Source organism: Nomascus leucogenys, chromosome 15, assembly GCF_006542625.1.
Source record: "Nomascus leucogenys isolate Asia chromosome 15, Asia_NLE_v1, whole genome shotgun sequence".
Classification (NCBI taxonomy): Eukaryota; Metazoa; Chordata; class Mammalia; order Primates; family Hylobatidae; genus Nomascus; species Nomascus leucogenys.
In genome coordinates, this window is record NC_044395.1 from 85,440,632 (window position 1) to 85,468,591 (window position 27,960).

A 27,960-nucleotide genomic window follows, 5' to 3' on the forward strand; every position below is an offset into this window, starting at 1 on the left:
TCATAAAGAAAGGAGAATGTTTAAAGACACCAGAAATGAAAAGCAATTCAGATAAGCAATGCAGATAAACAGCAATGAAACTGTGTTATGAAAACCCATATTTCATGCCATCCCAGGCTATTACCATTTCTTTTCTTTTTCTTTTCAACTCACTGCCTTAGTTGCAGTTTATATTATTGAAGGTCACAACTGTGGTGTTGTGGGCAGGAGGCCCTGGAATGAATGTGGCTCTCTTTAGGAACCTAAAGACATGCAAGTGAAAACTGCATTTTTCTTAGTGCCCGGAAGTTTAGACAGATCAAGGTACATTTTTCTTTTCCTCTTTTTTGCTAAAAATCTGTTACAAAGTAGTTTTTTAATAAACATTGAAACAGTGCACCTGGAATCATTGTAAGCCAAGGTTCTGAGCCTAGGCTGCATCTTCAAATTATTATGGGCTTCAAAAATGCTCACACCTGGATGTCAATACTCCCGATTCTGATACAATTTAGCAGGAGTTTAGGCTAGTTTTGGAGAGTATTCAAAAATCTCAGATGATTCTAATTTACAGCCAAGGTTGAACATGAGTAAGATCTTTATTTTAGAAATGAGAAAGGACTCTAAGAAGTAAGCTTGCCCTATCTACTTCTCTACTTCTAGAAGAATTTCTCGAATAATACAGAGGTGATCAATTTTAAACAGTTCTGTTTTTCCACCTGCTCTCCGTCAATAGCTAACCATTTAGTTATCTCCAGCATCCCCTGAACTATCCTCCATGTGAAAGGATGCGTGAGGGAGGTGAGATCTGACAGTATGTGTTAAACCCAGTATTTCCTCTTCAACCTCCTTTTAATATTCAAAGCTTATAATACCATTCTGGAAGAAAGGACATGAATAGCATTAGAGGTAACTTTTTTTTTTTCAATGGGAAACAAGAGAGTCTATGTCTAGATATCCCTAATCAAACTCTATTCCCTAGGTTTCTGCAAAGGAAGTTGTAGTTCAGAGATAAAATCATGTTTCCTCACAGCTTTCTGAAGGCCTTCACAGCCAATGTTCTTGTTACTTTATTATAAGACATGTTACTGAATGATAGAAGAATCTATGGATGTAAAATACCCATGACTATATGCAAAGAGTAATTTAACTATATAAAATATGACTATGTAATGTGGTCCTTTATGAAATAGTGTTAAACAGGACACGATTGTGCATTTTATTATCATAAGATTCTCTTAACAGCCTTGATAAGCATCAGTATGACCTTAAACTGGAATATGTTTTTCCTGAATCATACATTTAATAACTATATATTAAGTAATTTGAGTATACAAATCATTGCTTAGAGATTTATGTGCTATATTTCTTTTAGTTACTTTAACCATCTGTAAGGATAATATCTTTTTTAAATTCAAGAAGCTGGATATCGGAGTTTTAGAAGGTTATCTTCTAGGCTTTTTGTATTGTGTTGTGTCCTCCACGAAGACACAAAATAGAATTAGATTTGCGAGAGGTTTATTTGGAAAAATGCCTGTGAGAGAAAATAGGGAGGCAGCCACAGGAGGCCGTAAGAGCCGTCAGGCCCCAGTGCAGATCTGATCATTCTGGAGCAGTGAGGGAAGAAAGAGGGTCTAGATACAAAAAGGCTTAGATTCCTGCGCAGTTAAAAAGAAAAGAAAAGAAAAACAACTTTGGCAAATGTCAATGGGAAGTCATTGAATAAAAGCCACCCATCAGAAGAGTCCCCATATTTTATGGGAATGGGCTACCTTACTAGCCCTGTTGCATCACATGCTGGGGAAGTCACAGTTTAGCAAATGGGGCTTTCAGTCAATTATGCTCCCCACAGTGGGAAATCTGAGAGGTTCCATGTTGGTGGACTGTATTTTTCTCATTATGCTGGAACAAATCTCACATTCCTAAAGACTGACAGTTTCTTGCTAAACTATGGCTTCTACATCCAGGGAAATATAATGTCTTTAAAATTTAGGATATCTTCATTATTTATTTTGTTTAATAGGTAAAGAAGCTAATGTTATGGGAGACTCACAGAATAGCAAAACTCTGACACTCGTGATATCAATTCAAAGGTGTAGCATTAACTGCAGACAGTACAGCTTGCTTCCTATGTGGAGATAGAACAGACAAATATGGACTCTGTGAAGGCCATCCTGATGCTGACATTTTTTTCCTATATCTTTCAGTCAGGAACAAAGCAAAATGAATTATATGAACAACTGGGATATGGTGAAACTGAGCTTGTCAGATTTCTAGATGTCCAGCATTTGGGTTATATTCAAAGAGAATATGCTTGCCCATTTGTTCAAGTCACTAAGCTAAACAATGTAAGGTTAAGATATTTGACTTATGTCATCCAACTAATAGAAAACAAGATTTAAACTAAGGTCTGGTAGTTCTAAAATCAGGGTTTTTTTTTTTTTCTATGCTAGTATTGCTAATTATATGTGATATATATACAACTATCTCTGGTGATACTCAACCTAGTTGCTCCGATGTTTTCAAAATGTGAAGAGTTTGGTCCTCTAGAAAATGCAGGCTTTCAGTTCTTTATAAAAAGGAAGAATAATTGTGTTCTTATAATTGTGTTCTTCTTTTCTCCATTCCTCCCTCAGTTTCACTTTTCTTCCCTTTTTTCAATATTTATCAGGTCTCACCTTGTATAAGACACACGGAAAAAAAAGGGAAGAAAATGTTACAAATCATATGTAATCAATCATACATATATATATAAAATCCTTTCAATAATTTTATCTATGTACATATATGAAAAAATATATTACTTATATTTTAATAAAATTCTGAAATATTTTCTATTTTATTAAAAATACATTTAATTTAATGTATTTTTTTCAAATGTGAGACATATGAATGACTGCAAAGAATTCTGCTGAATATTCATATTTTTATGTGAACATAGACTTCTCTTCCTGTAGTTTTTATCTCACATAACTATCTTTTGCCCTGGGGTGCATGTACTTTGACATCTTTATATCAGTAAAAAATTATAGTAGATAATGAGGCAGACAGAGAGAAAGTGTGACAGTCTTAATTAAAATTGCTTAGAAATATATTGTAACAGTCTCTGTGTATTAGTCTGTTCTCATGCTGCTAATAAAGACATACTTGAGACTTGGTAATTTATAAAGAAAAGAGGTTTAATTGACTCACAGTTTCACGTGGCTGGGGAGGCCTCACATTCATGGTGGAAGATGAAGGAAAAGCAACGGGATGTCTTACACAGCAGCAGGCAAGAGAGCATGTGTGGGGGCAATCCCTTTTATGAAACCATCAGATCTCCTGAGACTTACTATCATGAGAACAGCACATGAAAGACCTGTCCCCATGATTCAGTTACTTCCCACCAGGTCCCTCTCAGGACACATGGGAATTATGGGAGCTACAATTCAAGATGAGATTTGGGACACCACCAAACCATATCATTCCACCCCTGACTCCTCCCAAATCTCATGTCCTCACATTTCAAAACAAATCATGCCTTCCCAGCAGTCCCCCAAAGTCTTAACTCATTTCAGCATTAGCTCCAAAGTCCACAGTCCACAGTCTCACCTGAGACAAAGCAAGTCCCTTCCGCCTATAAGCCTGTAAAATTGGAAGCATGTTAGATACTTTCTAGATACAAAAGGGGTACAGGCATTTGGAAAATACACCTATTCCAAATGGGAAAAATTGGCCAAAATGAATGGGATACAGGCCCCATGCAAGTCCAAAATTCACCAGGGTGGTCAAATCTTAAGGCTCCAAAATGATCTCCTTTGAATCCATGTCTCAAGTTCAGGTCACACTGATGCAAGAGGTGGGCTCCCATGGCCTTGGGCAACTCTGCCCCTGTGGATTTGCAGGGTATAGCCACCCTCCTGGCTGCTTTAACAGGCTGGCATTGAGCATCTGTGACTTTTCCATGGGCACAGTGGAAGCTGCCGGTGGATCTACTATTCTGGGGTCTGGAGGATGGTGGCACTCTTCTCACAGCTCTTCTAGGCAGTACCCCAGTGGGGACTCTGTGTGGGGGATCCTGTGAGGCCTCTGAGCCCAAGCTAAGCCATCATAATCCCCTGTGACCTGCATGTATACATTCAGATAGCCTGAAGCAACTAAGACCCACAAAGAAGTGAAAATAGCCTTATCTGATGACATTCCACCATTGTGATTTGTTTCTGCACCACCCTAACTGATCAATGTACTTTGTAATCTCCCCCACCCTTAAGAAGTTTCTTTGTAATCTCCCCTATCCTTAAGAAGATTCTTTGTAATTCTCCCCACCCTTGAGAATGTACTTTGTGAGATCCACCCCCCTGCCTGCAAAACATTGCTCCTAACTCCACCGCCTATCCTCAAACCTATAAGAACTAATGATAATCCCACCACCCTTTGCTGATTCTCTTTTTGGACTCAGCCCGCCTGCGCCCAGGTGAAATAAACAGCCTTGTTGCTCACACAAAGCCTGTTTGGTGGTCTCTTCACAGGGACGTGCATGACAGATCCAACCCACATTTTCCTTCCACACCGCACTGGCAGAGGTTCTGCATGAGGGCCCACCCCTGCAACAAACTTCTGCCTGGACATTGAGGCATTTCCAAATACCCCCTGAAATCTAGTTGGAGGTTCTCAAAACTCAATTCTTGACTTCTGTTTACCCACAGGCCTAATACCACATGGAAGCCACCAAAGTTTGGGGCTTCACCATCTGAGGCAATGACCTGAGCTGTATGTTGGCCCCTTTTAGCCACAGCTGGAGCTAAAACAGCTGGGAGGCAGGGCACCATGTTCAGAGGCTGCATAGAGCAGGGGGAACTGGGCCTGGCCCACAGAACCATTTTTCCCTCCTAGACCTCCAGGCCAGTGATGGGAGGGGCTGCCATGAAAGTCTCTGACATGCCCTGGAGACATTCTCCTTGCTGTCTTGGTGATCAACATTTGATCCTTTGTTATTTATGCAAATTTCTACAGCTGGCTTGAGTTTCTCCCCAGAAAATGGGATTTTCTCCTCTATTGCATTGTTAGGCTGCAAATTTTTCAAACTTTTATGCTCTGTCATCTCTTGAATGCTTTGCTGCTTAGAAATTTTTTCCACCAGATACCCCAAATCACCTCTCTCAAGTTCAAATTTCCACAGCAATCTAGGGCAGGGGCAAAATGCCACCAGTCTCTTTGCATAGCAAGAGTGACCTTTACTCCACTTCCCAACAAGTTTCTCATCCCCATCTGAGACTACCTCAGCCTGGATTTTATTGTCCACATCACTATCAGCATTTTGGTCAAAGCCACTTAACAAGTCATAGTAGTTTTATAAATATACAAACTAAATTGATTCATTATTTTTCTATCAGTTCCTAATCACTGGGCACCTAAATTGCAATTGTCATCTGTCTCCATTTAATCCTACTTTTAGGTGGGATCATTTAAAATATTGCCACATATTCTCTGATATTCATCCATCAATATATGGGGTCTATGCCCCCCTTTCTTACAATCTGGGCAAGTTTGTAATTATCTGACAATGCTAGTGAAATTATAGATTGTTCATCTCCCCTAAACCTAAATGAATGCACTCGAATTTTGCTACCATTTTCGAGGTAGTTCAGGTTGCTTATATCTAGCATAACTCAAAAGACTATTGCATGGATTATCCGGAAGTTTTCCAACTGTTTAAACATGCACACACATACAAACATGTATTTTGCAATTTATATATACATATACCTTTACAATTTTTGTATAGGTTTTATGAATTTTATATGTAAAATTTAAATTTAACTACATTTTGTTTTTCAGCAAAGGTTAATTTGAGTCAAGAACAAATCTTTAGATTTTGAACATAATCTTGTCTTACTGATGGGCAAAATATATGACTAACCATTGGTAATATATGGTTCAAATATTTACTATTTGTATATATTGCACAATGATGAATTGAAAGGTAAATGCAAAGATGAAGACTGGAAAACCATTTATATGGGATTTCTTGGTTAATCCCAAGGAAAAATTGCAAAACTTCCATTAAAACAGCAACTGGTGAGAACATAGAAGCTGAAAGACAGTAAATAGAGTTGGCACATATTTGGTGATCTTATTAGACAACCTGAGAGTTCAAGATTTTAAAAGACTCATTCAAGTTATAAATATAAAGAATCTAAATAAAAGTCAAGAATATATATTTTTCAAATCCTTGCATAACTCTAGCCTTTTTATTCTATGTATATTTTTAACCCCCACCCAACCATCACTCATAATACTGGTGAACTTCTACTTCCCTTTCATGGGTTCATCTCAAATGTCAACTCTTTTTGACTACTTTCTTGAGTTTCTTTTTCCTTTTTAAATTTTTTATTTCCATAGGTTATTGGGGAACAGGTGGTGTTTGGTTACATGAGTAAGTTCTTTAGCAGTGATTTGTGAGATTTTGGTACACCCATCAACCGAGCAGTATACACTGCACCCTATTTGTAGTCTTTTATCCTTTACCCCCTTCCTACCTTTCCACCTGAGTCCCCAAAGTCCCTTGTGTCATTCATATGCCTTTGCATCCTCATAGTTTAACTCCCACTTATGAGTGAGAACATATGATATTTGGTTTTCCATTCCTGAGTTACTTCACTTAGAATCATAGTCTCCGTTCTCATCCAGGTTGCTGTGAATGCCATTAATTTATTCCTTTTTATGGCTAAGCAGGATTCCATCATATATATGTGTGCGTGTATATATGTATATATGTGTATATATATATATATATATGTATATATATACACACATATATCTACATACATCTCTCACAGTTTCTTTATCCACTTGTTTAGTGATGGGAATTTGGGTTAGTTCCACAGTTTGCAATTGCAAATTGTTCTTCTATAAATATGGGTGTGTAACTGTCTTTTTCATTTAATGACTTTTTTCCTCTGTGTAGGTAGCCAGTAATGGAATTGCTGGATCAAATGATAGTTATACGTTTAGTTCTTTAAGGAATCTCCACACTGTTTTCCATAGTGGTCGTACGAGTTTACATTCCCACCAGCAGTGTAGTAGTGTTCCCTGTTCACTGCAACCACACCAACATCTATTATTTTTTTATTTTTTGATTATGGCCATTCTTTCAGAAGTAAGGTGGTATTGCATTGTAGTTTTGATTTGCATTTCCCTGATCATCAGTGATGTTGATCATTTTTTCATATTTGTTGGCCATTTGTATATCTTCTTTTGAGAATTGTCTATTCATGTTCTTAGCCCAGTTTTTGATGGGATTCTTTGTTTTTTCCTTGCTAATTTGTTTGAGTTCAATGTAGATTCTGGATATTAGTCCTTTGTCAGATTCATAGATTGTGAAGATTATCTCCCACTTTGTGAGTTGTCTGTTTACTCTGCTGACTGTTCCTTTTGTGGTGCAAAAGCTCTTATCTATTGTGGTTAAGCATTTTTATTGTATTTATATGGCATTTGTGAAAAACTTAACCTTGAGACTCTGCCCTAAATTCCCTGGCTAGCCTGTGAGCTCCTCATAAATACATACATTGGCAAGTTTCCATTGCATCACCAATACTCCAAAAACAGGCTGTAAGAAAATCACACTTAGTGATTTGTAACTTAAATTGAACTACTGGAATTGGTGAACTAGTCCAGTAAACAGTAGGCAAACATTTATTGTACTCTGTTTTGGAAAAGATAATTGTGTGTGTATGTGTCTGTGTTTATGTGTGGGGGATGGATGAGCCATTTTACCATGATTTTCTTAGGATTGCAAATATGATAAAATACAATTAGGTGGTATTGGCTGCTTGCTGTTTTAATGGAATTAGATTAATTGAATTACCTGAAGCATAAGCTCCATGAAAATAGGCAACTAAGTTTCTTTTGCTCACTAATATCTACCAAACTTTCAAAACAATGTGATATACAGAAACTGTTCAATTAATATTTATTTAATGAATAAATGAATTATTTAAAAGGACATGTCAGAGTTACTTCCAGGAGGCATTGCTCACAATACCTAAAAATTTTCTGATTGAAATACAAATATTTATTTATTTTACCTGTCATCTGCATTTATAATTTATTTTGATGTATAAGATTGCTTCCACAACATTGTGACATACAAGTTGTACTATCTATTTGATGACTTCCCCATTGAATTTCTTGTATATCTGTGTTATTACATTTTATGTGAAGTAAAGCACGAATTTAAGCATATTTAATTTAAGTATACATAATGCCAGTTCACAATTCTGGAGCTTCTTGCTCCTTTATCCAGAAATCTTTTCACTATTTGAATTTGAAAATTACCTGAAGTGAAAAGATTCAAAATATACAATTACTTTTTAAGTTTCAAAGAAAATTCTCTGCCTCACAATATTTTATTTATGTTTACAACAAATTGAATTCAATATTCTATTGATATATAAATTATCTGAATTTTCAGGGAAATTGGACTCTTGCTAAAAATTAGAAACATGGTAAATTGTAAAGTTAGAATTTGGTATTACCATTATCTGTCTGGAAAACTACAGTTCTTGTCTCTATGCCCCACTACATTGACTCATCTGGCTTGAAAACTTAGGTGATATATAATGGGAGAAAATCAATCCCAGTAAATCTGTTTTACTTTGTTTTCAATTACAAGGAAATTAACAACTATTACATTAAAAAAGAGAAGGTTAAAATGTCATAATGTAAAAGCAGTCAATACCAAAACCCTATCAATGTCATTATTTGGGTTATTTACATCTTTCCTCTAGGTATTCTGCCTCTTGGGAAATATATTAGAGAAATCATAGTTATTGCCAGTCTTGTTTTGTCTTTTAGCAAAACATACTCTCATTTGCTTCTGTATCTCCCAGTTATTATTAGGTAGATAAAACTGTATGGTTAATCATATACACAGTTAGAAATATTATATATTCTTAATGAATTCACCCTTTACCATTATGTGATGCCTTTTTTTTGTGCCTTTTAATGTTTATTGTCCTGATATCTATTTTGCCTAATTTTACGATAGCCACACCAGTTTTTACATCAATAATACTACATCCTTTTCAAATTATTATATTTTATTTTTAAGCTGTGTCTTTGTGCAAATATTTTCTTCCATTCTGGGGGTTGTATTTTCACTTTATTGAAGATTTTATTTGCAGCACAGAAGACACAAGTTTTTTAAATTCGATGAAGTTCAATATATTTTTCCACTTCTTTTTTTTGGGGGGTTGGGGGGAATAGAGTCTCACTCTGTTGCCCAGGCTGGAGCACAGTGGCGTGATCTTGGCTCACTGCAGCCTCCGCCTCCTGGGTTCAAGCGATTCTCCTGCCTCAGCCTCCTGAGTAGCTGGGATTACAGGCACGTGCCAACACGCCTGGCTAATTTTTGTATTTTTAGTAAAGATGGGGTTTCACCGTGTTAGTCAGTCTGGTCTCGAACTGCTGACCTCGTAATCTGCCTGCCTCAGCCTCCCAAAGTGCTGGGATTACAGGCTTGAGCCACTGCATCTGGCCCATTTTTTTTTTTTTTTTGGCACTTGTGATATTGCTATGTTTAATAAGACTTTGCCTGGTGTGAGGTCATAGATTATCGCCTATGTTTTCTATTCAGAGACTTAATTTTAACTCCTACATTTAGGCATATGATTTAATTTGAGTTCACTTCTATATGTTGTATTTGGTACTGATCAAACTTCATTTGTCTGCATGTGGCATCTTGTTGTTTAAACACCATTTGTTGAAAAGACTTGTTTTATTTCACTGAATTGGCACAATGCCCTGTCTAAATACAGTTGATCATGATGCAAGGGACTGGACTCTCAATTCACTTCCATTAATCTATATGCCTATCTATCTGATAGTGTTTGCAGTGACTATGGTAGATTTGTAGTGTATTTTAAAATAAGGAAGTGGATTCCTCCAGCTTAGTTCTTTCTATTTAAAATTTGCTTTGGCTATTCTTGGTCATTGCATTTTTCAAATAAGTTTGAGAATTACCTTCTCAATTTCTAGAAAAACAAATAAAGCTCAGATTTTAAAGGGATGACATTGAATCTTTAGATAACTTAGGGACTATTATTGTCTTAACAATATTAAATCTTTGAATATTCTGTTATTTTCAAGGCAGTAATTTAATCTTTGAAATGTCCTTGCTAGTGTATAAAATATAATTCTTACCACATTTTTAATAAATTGAATATATTGCTTTTCATTTCATCTACACTGTCATTGTCAGTCCTGTATGTAATATTCTATTTTCTAGGTGTCGTTCTAGGATTTCCCAATAAGCACCTTTGACTTAGCACAATCTACTTTGAAATTATATTATAGTGTTATACATTACACAAATGAGGGTACCATAAAACATTTTATTTTCATTTTTCATTGTCATACATTTCAATTGTATAACTGGTATAACTACAAAAGACATTGATACAGGTTTTGCTTTCAAAAACGAATTACAGGCTGGATGTGGTGGCTCATACCTGTAATCCCAGCACTTTCAGAGGCCGAGCCAGGTGAGCCTCATCCTTGAGCTCAAGAGTATGAGACCAGCCTGGGCAACATGGCTCAATCCTATCTCTACACAAAATACAGAAATTAGCTGGGCATGGTGGTACACGTCTGTAGTCCCAGCTACTCGGGAGGCTGAGGGAGAAGGATGGCTTCAGCAAAGGGGGCAGAGATTGCAGTGAGCACAGATTGCACCACTACACTCCAGACTGGGTGACAGAGAAAGACCTTGTCCCCAAAAATTAAAAATAAAAAGCTAATAACATATATTTATGTATATGAAATTGAGAAAAAATGCTCTTTTAAAGGGATTCATTTATCATTTCTGGACTCATCTTTCATCAGTATAAATTTAACTTTGCACGTTACCTCATTTTTTTCTACTTGAAATTATTTCATCTTGCTTTTTAAAGTTTTTTTTCTGAATTTAGTAAGCTAGGTTGACAGATTTTTAAACTTAGTATATGAAAAATGTCACCTCATTGCCTTCTAGCTGGCATAGCTCAGATAATAAATTATGTGATTATCTTTTCCTTTTTGCCTTATATTTAATATGTATTTTATCTCTGAATGCTTTAAATTTTGTTTTCTTTTTTCAATGGTTATCAGCATGCTCTAAATTCAATTCATAATTGAAAGGTCAATGGTTTGGTTTTCACTTGCTTTTTAGTTGTTTCCAGAATTTTCTAGAAAGTCAATTCCAACTCTGATAAGAGAGAAAAAAGTCATTCTAAATTTAGTGTTAGTACTACATGACCAATTTTTTTTTCTACATTACTTATTATTTAAAAATCCAGTAAATTTTTTGTATAATTCATTTTTATTTTTAATGTTATATTCTTCTATCTATAGGTTCTAATTATTTTTTATATATTTTATTTTATCTTTGTTATTGGTTTCCTCTGCATGTTGATTATAAAAATATTATCTATTATAATATATTTAACTACAAATTGTATATCTGAGTTATTTTCAGGTCATTTTTTATTGAGTGACTTTTCTCCTGGTTATCAATCATATTTTTCTTCTTCTTGACATGTTTCATGTTTTTTGACTGGTCATTATTTCATTTAAACCTGGATTTCATTGTTTTCTATTAAATAAATAATACGTTTCTCTCTCTCTCCCTGTTCATATTTCCTCTATCTTTCTCTCTTTCTCTCCAATTAACTACTTGTAAAACAGATTCAACTCTCAAGGCATGTTTTTAAATTTTCTAGAATGGATCTAATGTAGCCTTCACTTCATGAATAATTCTTACGTTCTATTAAATTAGGAACCTTCTGGGGTTTCCACAAAATGCCACATATTAGAACTAGGATTTTCCATTGTAATTGTCTTCCCACCCTGTGCAACTTCTAAAAATTTGCACCTTACAATTATTCAGATATTATTTTTCTAGTCTTGTGGAGTTCCATGTATTTCTACACAACATGATATTCAGGAAAAACTTAGTGAAATAAAAATCAGATTTTTAGAAATCTTTCTGCTTAATCCTCTACTTTCCAGAAATATTTCACAAGAGTTAGTAGTTCAGCTTTTTTGAAATCCTGTCTACCAATACCCAACTTAATAGGATTTCTGGGCTCCCTTTCAGGTATTCAAACCTGGACTTTCAGCTGAAGAATTGCCTCCAGGCATAAAATCTTGATGATAATAAGACTCACCTTTCATTTTTTTTTTGTTTTTGTTTTCCTTCTCTCAGGGATCACAATACTGTCATGCATGTAGTCGATAACTAAAAACAGTTACTTCATAAATTTTGTGTGATTTTTAAAACTATTTTTTGTGTGAAATTTGCTATCTGTTAGAAGTCATCACCACCATTTTCCTTCAGGTTATTACTAGTTCAGCAAATGACTTTAATCTCTTAACTGCCTCATCATATGTAATGATCTAATGCAACACATGGTCATTGAGCCCTTATCACATTTCATTCAATTATGTTCAAAATTTCAGTGTTACATTTCATTTAATGATGTTCAAAATTTGAATGTCTCATGCCTAAGAATTTTCACTTTATATAGCCTCCAACTCTACTTCTAATTACATTTAGTTCTTTATTGACCTTCAATTATACTTCTAAAAACCAGGAGAAATGATAACTTCCAGATGTGTAGTAAACCATGGGCAGATACAGGTATTGCAATGAGAGAAGGGAAGAAGAAAGGGAAGAAGAAAAGGAAAAAGAAGGAGGAGGAAGAGGAGGATGGAGGAGGAGCAGGAAGACGGGGAGGAGGAGGAGGAAGGGGAAAGAAGGAGGAGGAGGAGGAAGGAGGAGAAGGAGAAAGAGGAGGAGGAAAAGGAGAAGGAGAAGAAGAAGAGAGAAAGAGAAGAAGAGGAGAAGAAGAGGAGGAGGAAGAGAAGATGAGGAGGAGTGGTAACACTCCTTTTAGTAGAGTTTTACCTTGTTGACCAGGATGGTCTTAATCCCTTGACCTCATAATCTGCCCACCTCAGCCTCCCAAAGTGCTCAGATTACAGGCATGAGCCTCTCTGCCCAAAATAGTGGCTACATTTTAAGTGACACATGCAATGTTATATATATTTCTAAGCACTTCTCACAAATAAATTGTTTTAAACTCACAACCTTGTTAATTAAGTCTTATTGTGTCTGGAATTGGTTCCTTCTGGTGGGTTCTTGGTCTCGCTGACTTCAAGAATGAAGCTGTGGACCCTCATGTTGAGTGTTACAGCTCATAAAGGTAGTGTGGACCCAAAGAGTGAGCACCAGCAAGATTTATTGTGAAGAGCAAAAGAACTAAAGCTTCCACAGTGTGGAAGGGGACCTGAGCGGGTTGCTGCTGCTGGCTCGAGTGGCCAGCATTTATTCCCTTATTTGGCCCCTCCCACATCCTGCTGATTGATCCATTTTACAGAGCACTGATTGGTCCATTCATTTTACAGAGTGCTGATTGGTCCATTTGTACTGAGTGTTGATTGGTGTGGTTACAAACCTTTAGCTAGACACAGAGTGCTGATTGGTGCATTTACAATCCTTTAGCTAGACAGAAAGGTTCTCCAAGTCCCCACCTGACCCAGAAGCCCAAGCCAGCTTCACCTCTCAATCCTCCCTCTAAACAGGATAGCCCAACTGCTGTTGGGAATTTAGCTGATGACCGCTCTAGCTACTTCCTGCTGGATAGGGGCGAAGAAGGGGCCCTGCAGTTGTAGTGTCCTCCAGAGGGGAACTCTTTAGGCCAGTGAAAGGGCCAGAGGGTTGGTCCAGGGTTCCTCAGTAGTAGTTGTTAGTTGAGCTCATTTGGGGTTCCATTTGTAAGAACACCTGTAGCTTGATGGCCTCAATTCTAGAGGAAACAAATTTGACAAGCAGGTTAAAAATACAGGGCCGAAAGGCAAGTAACAGCAAGATAGCTGCCATGGTACTTAGAAAGGGGAGAAGCCATGTTGCCCAACTCCAGAGGTTGGTATAAGAGTTTGAAAGGTGTTGCCTGATTTCAGAAGCCTTTTCCTGTAAATGCCAGGCGGCATCTCTTACTATCCCTGACTGGTTAGTGTAAAAGCAATACTCTTCCCCTAAGAAGGTGCAAAGTCCTCCTTTCTCAGCAGTGAGGAGGTCTAGGCCTCAGCGGTTTTGGAGAGTCACTGCTACTAAAGAGTCTATTTGGGATTGTAGTTACTATCCTTACTGAATAGATTTTGTTATTTCTTGCAAACAGTCTGAGAAATCCTTTGAAAATGTGTGGTAGTAGGATAATGAAGTAGATAAACTGACTATTCTGGTTCCTGTAGCAGTGGCCATTTCTAACCCTGTAAATAGGGATATTAGTTGTATGGCCCCGCACTGATGGAAATGAGCTTTGAGGGGCACTGGTAGGGTCTGATTTCCATAAGATTAGAAGTTAGGATAATGTATGTTTACACTGTTAACTTTTAGCAAACTCTACTTTTGTTGAAAACCTTGTAAGTTTGGGATTTCAATTATTCTTTGCTATTAATAAAACCTCGTTCAGTCCATATGAACTGAGAATTGGTATAGATGGCTCCTTCCTGATTCCGTAAATACTTTAAGGTTTGGCTGAGTGCGAACACCTCACACATTGGAGCAGACCAATTATTAGGCAATTTTCCTAACTCTGCTTTTACCAGAGTTTCCTTATCATTTACTGAATACCCATTGTGTCTTTTTTCCTTAATCGCCCAGGAGGAACCATCTAGTCCTGTCCTGAAGGGAGTTTCTCCTAGATTTGTCAGACCTTTGTATGGTAATTAATTAAGATTTACATCCCCTGTTAGGAAACCTGCTGGGTTAAGGATTTTTGATAGGAAAGCTATGGGTTGTCAGTGGCCTCAGTGTTTTCAGGCTATGCCCTTGTTTACACTGACAACAAGGTAGTATTGGAGTGTTATAGGGTTACAGAGAAGACCTTCAATTATCAATTATAGGTTTTAAATTTACCCTGGCTTTTAAAGGAATAGGATACACTGTTTTTTCTTTACTACTTATATCTCTCTTTCTCTCTCTTTGACTTCTTTGTCTGTCTCTTTCTCTCTTTCCTTCTTTGACTTTCTGTCAGTCTCTTCCTCTGTCTCTCTTTGACTTTGTCTCTCTGTCTCTTCCTCTCTGTCTCCTTCTCTTTGACTTCTTATCTTTCTCTGTTTCTTCCTCTCTCTCTCTTTCTCTGACTTCCTGTCTCTTTCTCTCTTTCCTTTCTGCTGCCTCTGCCAGCTGCTTATACTGCTGTTCTCCCTTCTCCTTTCCCTTTTCGATGGCTTTGGCGGTGTAAGACTGCCACCTCCTTGGGTATTTGCACTGAGTGCAATAACTCCATGATTTCCCTGTGGTATTTAATGGGGGTTCCCCCAGAGGTTAGGAACTCCCTTTCTTTCCATATTGCAGCACGGGCATGAAGGATTAGATAAGCATACTTTCTATCTGTATACACATTTATTCTTTTCCCCTTTCTCAGTTCTAAGTCTCGGGTAAGTGCCACTAGTTCTGCTAACTGGGTGCTGGTCCCTTGGGGAAGAGGCTTATTTCAAGTACGGTTACATCACTAACTATGGCATAACCTGCCCTTCATATCCCATTCTCCACAAATGAACTTCCATCGGTATATAGGTTAAGGTCAGGATTAGCTAAGGGGACTTCCAAGGGATCGTCTCAGGCAGCATAAGTCTGGACTATAATTTGTTGGCAGTCATGCTCAGTTGGTTCCCCATTCTCTGGGAGAAAAGTGGCAGGGTTGAGGGACATGCACGTACATATTTGAAGCACCCGTCCCTCAAGAATAGCACCTGGTATCTAAGTAGGCAGTTGTCTGATATCCATAAACTTCCTTTGGCACCTAGTATGCCATTTACATCATGAGTAGTCCAGACAGTGAGATCCTTTCCTTGTATTATTTTGGTAGCCTCTGACACTAAGATGGCCACCACAGCAACTACCCATAAACAGTGAGGCCAGCCTTTTGCTACTACAACAATTTCCTTACTTAGGTATGCCACTGGTTGTGGGGTTGTCCCACGAGTATGAGTAAGAACTCCAAGAGCTATCCCTGCTCTCTCTGTGATGTATAAAGAGAAGTTTTGTCCTGTGAGAAGGCTTAAAGCTGGAGCTTATACTAGGGCCTTCTTTAAGATTTTGAAGGCTATTTCTGACCCTGGTTCCCATTCTACTAGATGAGTATTTGCCCTCTGGGTCTCCTTGATTAGAGTATACAGGGGCCTGGCTATCTTGCTGTGTACAGGGATACATAGTCAGCAAAAGCCAGTGATTCCAAGAAACCCCTGCAAATGTTTTAATGTCTTAGGGTGAGGATAAGCCAGTATAGGCTGTATTCATTCCTCGCTGAGGGCCCTGGTTCCTCTGACTAAAATTAGGCCTAGATATTTGACCTGCTGTAGGCAAAGCTGGGCCTTCGACCTAGACACCTTGTACCCTTGATTAGCTAGAAAGTTCAAGAGATCTAGAGTAGCCTGCTGCCATGAGGCTTCCGAACTGGTAGCCAAAAGTAAATCATCCACATACTGAAGGACCAGAGTGCCTGGAGTTGAGAAGAGGCCTAGATCTTGGGCCAGTGCCTGACCAAACAGATGAGGGCGATCCCTAAACCCTTCAGGCAAGATGGTCCACGTAAGTTGGGATGTGTGGTCTGTGGGATCCTGAAAGGCAAAGAGAAACTGGGAGTCAGAGTGCAGGGGAATACAGAAGAAGGCATCCTTGAGGTCCAGAACCATGAACTATTCTGCTTCCTATGGTATTTGAGAGAGCAGGGTATAGGGGTTGGCTATAACTAGATATAGAGGAATTACTGCCTCACTGATGAGTCTAACATCTTGCACTAGTCTCCACTGATCATTTGGTTTTTGTACTCCTAGAATTGGGGTGTTGCAGGGACTGTTGCATTTCCTTACTAAGCCTTGAGCTTTTAAACTTTTAACAATATCCTGTAATCCTTTATGAGCTTCAGGCTTTAAGGGATATTGCCTATGATAAGGAAAAGTGGTGGGATCTTTTAGCCTGATTTTGACTGGGCGGGCATTTTTTGCCCTTCCAAATAGTCTTTCCAATGCCCAGACTTCAGGGTTGACTCCTTCCTCAAGTAGGGGACAACAAATGGTAACTTGTGCCCCATATTCATGAAGATAATAACTCCAGCTTTGGCTAATATATCCCTCCCTAATAAAGGTGTGGGACTTCCAGGCATAACAAGAAAGGCAGGTGAAAAGAGCGAAGTCTCCCAATTACAACTGAGGAGGTAGGAGAAATACCTGTTTACAGGCTGTCCCAGGACTCCTCGGATGGTAACGGACCTTCAAGACAGTTGTCCAGAACAGGAGATTAGTACTGAGAAGGCCATACCAGTGTCCAGGAGGAAGTGAATTTCCTGGCCCTCAATGGCTAAACATACCTGGGACTCAGTGAGGATGATGACATGAGCTGGCGCTTGCCCCGGGCACCCTGAGTCCTGTTGTTGGATCATCTGGTTGGGGGCTTCTGACCCAGGGAACCTTTGTCCTCTGGGGCAGTGCACCTTCCAGTGATTGCCTCGGCATAGCAGACATGGACAAGGGGGCAGCTTGTTTCTCACTGGACAATCTTTTTTAAAGTGTCCTTGTAAACCATACTGATAACAAGCCCTACCAGATAATTGGCCTGCTCCATTTTCTGTCCTCTGAACCACCAAGATTTGTTTGCCTGAGGGCCATGACTAAGGCTGTGGCCTTTCTCTGATCTTGCTTTTCCTTTTGGGTCTGTTCCTCTTGGTCCATATTATAGAACATTGAGGTTGCCAGGTTTAATAATGCCTCCAGATTTTGTTCAGGGCCCAGGGCTTGCTGTTGGAGCTTTCTGCTGATATCTGCAGCTGATTGAGTAATAAACTTATCTTTTAGAATCAATTGACCCTCGAGTGATTTGGGTGATAGGGGAGTATATTTTCTTAGGCCTCCCATAGCCGGTTGAGGAAAGTGGAAGGATTTCCTTCCTTTCCCTGAGTTATGGTGGACATCATTGAATAATTCATGGGCTTTTTCCTAATTCTCCTTAGTCCTTCTAGAACACAGGTCAACAGATGTTTACAACTCCAGTCCCCAAGATCTGAGTCGAGGTCCCAGTGGAGATCCATACTGGGGATGGTGTGCTAACCAGTAGGGACTTTGTCCCTTTCTTCAGCTGTCATTCTATCATTTACTTGACTAAGATACCAGGTATCTCCAAACTCTTAGGCTGCAGCCAAAGCCTCATTCTTTTCATTAAAGGCCAGGGTTTGATCTAACAAGAGCATGACATCTCTCCAAGTGAGATCGAAGGTTTGTCCTAGACCCTGTAGGACACCTATGTACCTATCAGGATCATCTGAAAACTTCCCCAGGTCTGCCTTGATCTGCTTTAAGTCAGAGAGGGAGAAGGGGACATGTACCCAGGTTGGACCAAATTCCCCACCCCCTACAGCTTGAAGGGGGCATAACTGATAGCCCAGGGGATTTTGTGGTCCTTTGGAGATTTCTTTGCTTGTTTCCTTCTGGGCAGGGGAGATTAGAGGAGGCTTATCATTAATAGGAAGGGGAGCTATAGGGAGGCTAGGATATGGGGGTAAGCTGAAAGGTCCTCCTGTGGGATGTAAATTGCAAGCTTTACATAGTTGTGGATTCACCTTCAGTGAAAAGTAAGCTTGGACATAAGGTATCTCACTCCATTTGTCTTCCCTCTTACAGAAAAGGTCAAGCTGCAGGATAGTTTCATAATTTATGCTTCCCTCAGGTCACCTTTTTTCCCCATCAGAGAGAGAATATTGGGGCCAGGCCATAGTGCAGAGCAAACTGAGCCATCTGTTTTTCAGGGTTTGTGGGTCAAATTGGTCCCAATGGCTTAGGATGCATTTCAAGAGTATGCCTGTTTCCCATCTGAAGGACAAAACTGCCCATGGTTTTGGTTTGTTTGTTTCCCCCTGCCCAAGAACCCACAACGGTCCCTGGACCCTGTTGATCGGAATAGTTGCGCTCACCGACACAGCAACAGAAACACTAATTTTCCTCCTAGACCACAAGGAGGACTGAGGAAGGTCAGATTTAGTGGCCCTTACCAACGCATTCTCGAAAACCTGTCCCCTGTCCTCTTAGACCACAAAGAGGACCGAGAAAAATCAGATTTAGTGGCCCTTACTGACACATTCCCAAAAACTTGTTAGAGTCCTAAGCATTCTCCTGTTAGTATTGGGACTTTACCCCTGTCCTATAAAGATGTTATGCACCAAAAATGAAGTGGAGGGCCACACCCTGAGTGAGGGGCAGGATCTCCAGAGTTGGAAGATTGATACCTTATGTCCTTACTTATATGAATAGGAAGGATACAATTTCTGAGGCTCCCCATATCCTAGCTTCAGCTTTTGTTAGGCCTGCTTGTTTGAGGAGGGATCCTAAAATTCCAGATAGTCCCCGCTATGATGGGGCTTTGGGCAAAAATTATGTCTTTCTGATTGGTGAGTCCAGGTGCCTAAAGAAGGTAACAGGGTCATGAAGTTTATACTAGAAATCATTCTTACAGGAGAAAAGCACCAGAGAGTCATCTTTAGAAGCAGGACTAGCCTTGGAGAAGAGAGGCGAGAGGAAGTTTGTCTGACAGGCATTAGGACCCAGGAGCCAAGGGTCAAGATAGACAGGATAGATGGGCAAGTCTCGCTTGGGTGACATGACTTTGAGAGTTCAGCTCATGGCTGCAGGATCAACCAACTTTCTGTCAGGACCCTGGAGCTGAATGGCTTTCCTCTCTGTCAGCCCTTGGCTTAGCCCAGAAGTATAGGAAAAGCAGAAGCTGGTTCCAGGAAAACCAATGCTCACAACTCCAAAGAGTTGGGGGTTGTTAGCCCTTTCCCAGAAAGCCTGACACCCGTGTCTTTAGTCTGGCAGCCATGCTAGTCGCTTTTAACGGGCCAACAGGTGCCGGGTATTTAGCCCCTGAGTTCTTAGGAAATATAGGACGAATAGCAAGTGAAAGGAGTCCCATGGCACTCACTGCTTGGTGACAGTCGATAGTCCCATCTAGGTTGCCAAAATATGTCTGGAATTGGTTCCTTCTGGTGGATTCTTGGTTTTGCTGACTTCAAGAGTGAAGCCACAGACCCTCGTTGTGAGAGTTACAGCTCATAAAGGTAGTGCAGACCCAAAAAGTGAGCAGCAACAAGATTTATTCTGAAGAGTGAAAGAACAAAGCTTCCACAGCATGGAAGGGGACCCAAGCGGGTTGCCGCTGCTGGCTCGGTTGGCCAGCTTTTATTCCCTTATTTGGCCCGGCCACATCCTGCTGAGTGGTCCATTTTACAGAGTGCTGATTGGTCTATTTTACAGAGTGCTGATTGGTCTGTTTTTACAGAGTGCTGATTGGTGCATTTACAAACCTTTAGCTAGACATAGAGCACGGATTTATGCATTTACAATCCTTTAGCTAGACAGAAAAGTTCTCCAAGTCCCCACCCGACCCAGAAGCCCAGCCAGGTTCACCTCTCACTATTATTGTTATTGTACAAATTATAGAAACAACCCAAACAACAAAGAACCTGAAATCCTATAAAAGTTGTAAAACTATTAAATGTGCCAGGTTTGGTGCTCACACCTGTAATCCCAGCACTTTGGGAGGCTGAGGTGGGCAAATCACTTGAGGTCAGGAGTTCAAGACCAGCCTGGCTAACATGGTGAAACCCCATCTCTACTAAAAATACAAAAATAAGCTGGGCATGGTGGCATGTGCCTGTAATCCCAGCCTCTCAGGAGGCTGAGGTAGGAGAATCACTTGAACCTGGGAGGTGAAGGTTGCAGTGGGCCGAGCTCACACCACTGTACTGCAGCCTGGGTAACAAAGCAAGACTCCATCTCAAGAAAACAAAACAAAACTATTAAATGGTGAATCCAGGGTGTGAATCTGTAATCTGGTTTCAGAGTTGGTGTTTACAGTTATCATAAACTAATCCTCAAACATACCCACATTGTTTAATTAGGAGGAAGGGCAATGTTTACGATTATATACATATGTATCTACTGCAAGGTGTGGACTTAATCATGAATATATAAAATATTATGATTATCAAAATTTTGGTATGAAATATTTAAAAAGTACTATAAGTTAGTACAATTAAAATTGGTCAGAAATTACTATAATTTATGTTGTAACTAATTTGCCCTAATAATTGCTTGTGAACAGAAGCAGTTCCTTTTGAATATCAATTGATGCTATATAATTAACAAAGGTCTTCAAATCTATAAAAATTTAATAAATGTTCATTTAAATAGAAGCGACAGGATCCTTTTGGTGCCACTTTGCAAGATGGAAATCTGTGTGACCAGTAGTGCCCTTACCTGGGCTTGGCTCAGTTCTGGGTTGACTACTGGGCTTGCTCTGCCCACTCGGCCTATTGGGCTGTACTCAGATCGTGCTACTGGCTTGGATTCTGCATGTGCACAGGGACTCTGTGTTCAGCCGGTGGCTGAGCCAGGTGTGCTGCGGGTGGTTTTCATGATGGTCAATGGTGGGTAGACGAGGGAAAAGTGGTGGAACGCCAAATCTGAGAGATGCCAGCAACCACAGAGGCCCAAGGTGTGTTACTGCTTTTGCTTGGGCAGTCCCAAGGCCTGAACCCACCACCCACAGTGCGGTGAATGGGATGGCAGGGGGAATTGAGGGGGCGTGTTACAGCTTGTTTGTTCCCACCACCTGCAGTGCAGCGAATGAGGGCCTATCACGGCTCATTTGGTTCCTCCATTTGCAGCTTGGTGAACTGGGGCATGTGACACCCCAGCAGCTTTTTATTCCCTGTTGCTCAGCAAGTGGGAGGGAGGGTTACAATGTTACAGGTCTTTTCCCAGCTGCTGTTCCTCAGGCTCAAGATTCCTGTCCTGGGACAAGGAAGAATGAGGTTATGTGGACACGAGAGTAAGTAAGGCAATGAAGAAGAAGTTTATTGAGTGAGAGAAAAGCTCCCCGCCATGAGAGGGGAAGCCCTCTTAAGAGAGGGGTCCCAGAAGTAGGAGGCCCAACATGTGACTGAGTCCAGGGTATATATGGGTTCAGAAAGGGGAAGTGTGTGCTGATTGGCCCATGGGCGGGCCTGGGAAAAATACCATCCAATTGGCTAAAAGGCATCAAGGAAGTTCTCACTCTGGTAGTAGGCTGTACCTGGAACTGGCTGCTCAAGTTTTCAGGCTTTAAATTGTCTTTGGCTTGAAGGTGGGATTTCACTGGGGCCCACTCCCTTATCTGCTTAGGAATTTATCTGCCTCTTAGCACTATAATAAACACTAATATACAAAAAGGTAAAAAGTTTCAGTCTTTGCCTTAATGTGAAAGTCCAGAATAATTTGTCCAAATACCATTTTAGGACTGTGTACATTCCAACAATTTTGAGGAGGGAGGAACAGAGGACATTGTTATGTTAAAGTATGCATATAGCTCATCATAATTCATTTGTTTGTGATTACATATAAACCAGAAAGCGAGATATGTACTTTAAATGACCTTTTACTTAAACTTCAGCAAAAATGTTTTCATTTTCGAAATTCTCTAAAATTAAATTATAGTTTGTATGACTCTTGGCTATGAGTTATGTCCATAAATAATTATTTGCATTGCATATACATATTGTGGTAATATGCTCTCAAATATCTAATCAATGTGTAATAAAATATGTATTTATTGGAATATTAGTGTTAGTACTTCATAATTTCATAGTAACTTTTATCTAGTAACTAAAGAAAACATACAAGTATCAACTAATCTTTATAGAGTTTTATTTCCTTTTAAATATGTACAGGAAGGGATCACCATGTCATTATAACTCACTAGAGATTAGAGACACTCAAATATTATTTTTTAAAAACTTTCTATTTTCCCTTTTACCTCATTTTGAGATTATCTGAAATGTCTATGACCAACCAAAGGCATTGTGATTTTAACACATTCTCTACATTTAAGAGTCAAGTATTTAAGAATTCATGAAAAGAAAATGAATGTTTTATCTTCATGCAATAAAAATAACATGATTTTAGTGTCTCAGTCTCTGATAAATTGGCCTATTAACTCAGTAGTTAGTACTACTCCTTGTTTTCTTCATCCTCACATATGACCTTTCCTTTTCCCTTCATCTTTACTTTCACTTTGAGCCAATTAAGGATATTTTAGTCTACCTTGGCTTAAAAAATATTTTTAAAATTTCTTCCTCAAATATTATTGGAACAATATTAAAAATACAGTAAATTATGATTTTTAAAGTACATTAGTTTGTTAACATTCCTCTTTGGCAATTCCCATGTGGTACCATTCCAGAATTTCCTAGCTTACGCTGTTTTTTAAAACTATCAGGCAGTCTAGCATAGTTAAGACCAATAATTTCTATTCAGGTAACCTTAAATTCAAGCATATGCTGCTATTTCCTAGTGATAACATCATTGGCAAGTATTTTAACATATTTAAGAATCTATGCTCTCTAAAATAAGTGTATTAATAACATTGCTGCCCTGGCACTGTGGCTCATGACTGTAATCCCAGCACTTTGGGAGGCTGAGGCAGGCGGATCACTTGAGGTTAGGAGTTTGAGACCAGCCTGGCCAATATGGCAAAACCCTGTCTCTACTAAAAACTACAAAATTGGCCAAGGGGATTCACCTGTCATCTTAGCTACTCAGGATGCTAAGGCAAGAGAGTCACTTGAACCAGGGAGGCAGAGGTTACAGTGAGCCAAGACCACACCAATGCACTCCAACCTGGGTGACAGAGCAAGAGTCCATCTCAGTAATAATAACAATAAGGCCGGGAGTGGTGGCTCACACTTGTAATCACAGCACTTTGGGAGGCTAAGGGAAGCGGATCACTTGAGGCCAGTAGTTCAAGACCTGCCCGGCCAACATGGCAAAACCCCATCTCTACTAAAAATACAAAAATTAGCCAGGCATAGTGGGGCACACTTGTAGTCCCAGCTACTCCAGTGGCTGAGGTGGGAGAATCACTTGAACTCGGGAGGGGGAGGTTGCAGTGAGCAGAGATCGCACCATTGCACTCCAGCCTGGGTGACAGAGTGAGATTCCGTCCAAATAATAATAATAATATAATAATAACAACACTGCAAAGTGGTAGGAAGGATTGAATGAAATAATACACGTCCAGCAAAGTCACAAGTACTCCCAATTAATAGGAGCTTCTTATAAGTAGATAGATAAGTGAATATCAATTGAGCCTATCTTTCCATTAGAGGCTAAAATTAGAGTCACTGATGTTTCTGGGAATCCAATATTGATAACATCAAACAGACACATCATAGTTAATGGGTTAATTCTGAATAGCAAACCTCGAGGGCATGGGGCACATATTTTTTATTTTAGTTTCCTTAATTTTTAGCACAATACATTGTGACTATCAGTGAATTCTCAATGAACAAACAAATTACTAAGTTAATGAATGAATGATCTGAGAAAAGGAATGGCTACACAGTAGACAAATTATAATGTGTATATGAGCATCTGTATCTCTCTTTATATCCATAAACTTATTCTATCATGTTGAGTAAACATAGTCATTATAGTGACAGCATGGCTTTGAACTTTTGCATTAGACACAAGAACGTTTTTATGCTCTTCCCATATTTCATCACTAGTCATGTATATGCTGTGAATTTCAGTACCCATAATAGGGACAGCTTTGCTTTAATCCATCCTCCTATTCTTGTTAGTTATCTGCTCTAAGACTAGACTACAGTGAATAGAAAAGCAAACATAAGGTTCAGGCCATTTAGTTTTCTATAGGGTATGTAAAATATTCTAATTTTTATATTAAAACAAGACATAAAATTCATGAAATTCTATGAGTGCCTTTTTATGGATGGTGGTACAATGACTATATTTAAGTAATTTAAGACACACCAAACAGTTTTCAATTTTGTTTAAATTTTTTTATTGATGCATAATATTTTACATATTTATGAGGCACATGTGATATTTTGTTGCAAACGTAGATTGTGTAATGATCAAGTCAGGGTATTCGGGGCATCTATCACCTTGTATATTTATTATTTATATCTGTTGGGAATATTTCAAAATCTCTCTTCTAGAGAGAGAATATGTATGTTTTTATTTTAAAATTTAATATATATATATTTTAATAAACTTACCAAAATTATCTAGACCTTGATTAAAATACAAAATGGGGATGGTTAATAACAGGAAAGTTTTCTGAAGGCTTGTGTATAGACACAAAAGGCAGCCTTTCCTACCCTTTTCTAACAAAATGGTTCATTTTTAGGAACACACATACACTTATTTTTGTTGGTTGGCAATGTGTTTCCTATTATTATTAGAATTAGGTCATTCTAATTAGCTGCCTTGAAGGGTAATCTGCTTTGCTGAGCGTTTAATAAACACTGAGTGACACTTTCCAAGTTCTCTCACTTAGACAAAATATAATAACCTCTTACTCTCTACATCTTTATAAGTCTCTGACGTGAATAACCAGGTAATATAAATAATCGAGATGCTTTTATTATTAACTGCTGCCTGTAAAACTAACTTCCAACTCCCTGACTTAAATCTTTTACTCCCAAACTCCCCACACTGTTTCCCAAGCATGGCTAAACTTGCCAAACCCATTAGACATTGTAAATATTGGACTTCCATCTACATCTATTCTTTAGAACTAGAAAGGTGTTCCTATTTCCCTGATGCATTTTTACTTCCTTCTTTGCCCTTCTGCTGATGCTGCTGAAGTCCTCAAAACCCATTAAAGTCCTAAATTTGATGGCACCACTACTGAGGCAGTCAGAAGCATGCTGTTAGTCTTATTAAGCTTTTATTTCAACTGCATTATGAAAGAGTGCTCAACATTATTAATGATCAGAGAACTGCAAATATGAATTTCAGGGAGATATCATCTTATTCCAGTCAGAGTGACTATTATTAAAAAGGCAAAAAATAACTTAATAGATGTTGGTGAGGATGCAGAGAAAAGGAAATTCATATATTGTTGGTGGGAATGTGAACTTGTACATCCACTATGAAGACACTAAGGAGATTTCTCAAAAAACTAAAACTAGAACTACCCTTCAATACAGTCATCCCACTCCTGGGTATCTACCCAAAGGAAAAGAAAGAGATATATCAAGTGGATACCTGTACTCAGATATTTATGCAGCACTCTTCACAATAGCAAATATATGGAATCAACCTAAGTGTCCATCAGTGGATGAGTGGATCAAGAAAATGTACTATGTATACCCAAATGGAATACTCCACAGGTATAAACAAAAATGAAATAATGTCATTTTCAGCAACATGGATGAAACCGGTTGTCATTATCTTAAGTGAAATAAGCCAGGGACTAAAAGTCAAATATTGCATGTTCTCACTTATATGTGGGAGCTAAAACTTTGATGACAGGGAAGTAAAGCGTGGACAGATAAACAGTATGTGAAGGGTGAGTGGGGAGAGGGGAGGAGGATGAAGAGGAGTGGGTTAATGGGTACAAACATACACTTAACGTAGAAAAAATGAATTGAATGTTTAACAGCAGAGTAGAGTGACTGTAGTTATACAAAAATGTAGTGTACTTGGGTGAGGAACACCCTAGATACCCTGACCAGATCACTATATATTATTTAAATTTCACATGTACCTTTATAAATTTTTACATATGAAAATTAATTAGTTTAAAAAGCAGGCCTACACTAGCTTACCCATATGCTTACTAGTTTATTGGTACAAAATAGATAAAACGTTTGATCTCTTGAAATGTGTGAAAATATATTTAATATAACTATGGCTTATTTCCTTGTTTCTTTTTTCACTTTTAGCTATTTGTTAATGTCTCTGAGATAAACTATTATTATAACATGGATACAGTATTAATCCTTTGTCATGTTTTCATGCTTATACACATAAGGTCACCCAATGATATCTTTTTTTAATTTCAACATTTAAAAAATTACATTAATTGTATTTATTTATTATTCTTTTTTATCATACTTCAAGTTTTAGGGTACATTTGCACATGGTGCAGGTTTGTTACATATGTATACGTGTGACATGTTGGTATGCTGCACCCATTAACTCATCATTTAACATTAGGTATATCTCCTAATGCTATACCTCCCCCCTCCCCCCACCCCATGAAAGGCCCCAGTGTGTGATGTTCCCCTTCCTGTGTCCATGTGTTCTCATTGTTCAATTCCCACCTATGAGTGAGAACATGCGGTGTTTGGTTTTTTGTCCTTGCCATAGTTTACTGAGAATGATGGTTTCCAGCTTCATCCATGTCCCTACAAAGGACATGAACTCATCTTTTTATGGCTGCATAGTATTCCCTGGTGTATACGTACCACATTTTCTTAATCCAGTCTATCATTGTTGGACATTTAGGTTGGTTCCAAGTCTTTGCTATTGTGAATAGTGCCGCAATAAACATACATGTGCATGTGTCTTTATAGCAGCATGTTTTATAATCCTTTGGGTATATACCCAGTAATGGGATGGCTGGGTCAAATGGTATTTCTAGTTCTAGATCCCTGAGGAATCGCCACACTGACTTCCACAATGGTTGAACTAGTTGACAGTCCCACCAACAGTGTAAAAGTGTTCCTATTTCTCCACATCCTCTCCAGCACCTGTTGTTTCCTGACTTTTTAATGATGGCCATTCTAAATGGTGTGAGATGGTATCTCATTGTGGTTTTGATTTGCATTTCTCTGATGGCCAGTGATGATGAGCATTTTTTCATGTGTCTTTTGGCTGCATAAATGTCTTCTTTTGAGAAGTGTCCTTTCATATCCTTTGCCCACTTTTTGATGGGGTTGTTTGTTTTTTTCTTGTAAATTTGTTTGAGTTCATTGTAGATTCTGGATATTAGCCCTTTGTCAGATGAGTAGATTGCAAAAATTTTCTCCCATTTTGTAGGTTGCCTGTTCACTCTGATGGTAGTTTCTTTTGCTGTGCAGAAGCTCTTTAGTTTAATTAGATCCCATTTGTCAATTT

General features: G+C 38.7%; 1 protein-coding gene and 1 long non-coding RNA gene across 4 annotated transcripts in view; both read left to right on the forward strand.

Moving 5' to 3' along the window:
• LUZP2 (leucine zipper protein 2) overlaps nt 1–27,960 on the forward strand; it is a 594,909-nt gene that overhangs the window by 501,469 nt on the left and 65,480 nt on the right. The window lies entirely within an intron of this gene.
• On the forward strand, nt 7,244–27,949 carry LOC115838617. The gene is made up of 3 exons (XR_004033668.1): nt 7,244–7,391; nt 17,314–17,322; nt 27,924–27,949. It is a non-coding gene; the product is annotated as an uncharacterized LOC115838617 (long non-coding RNA).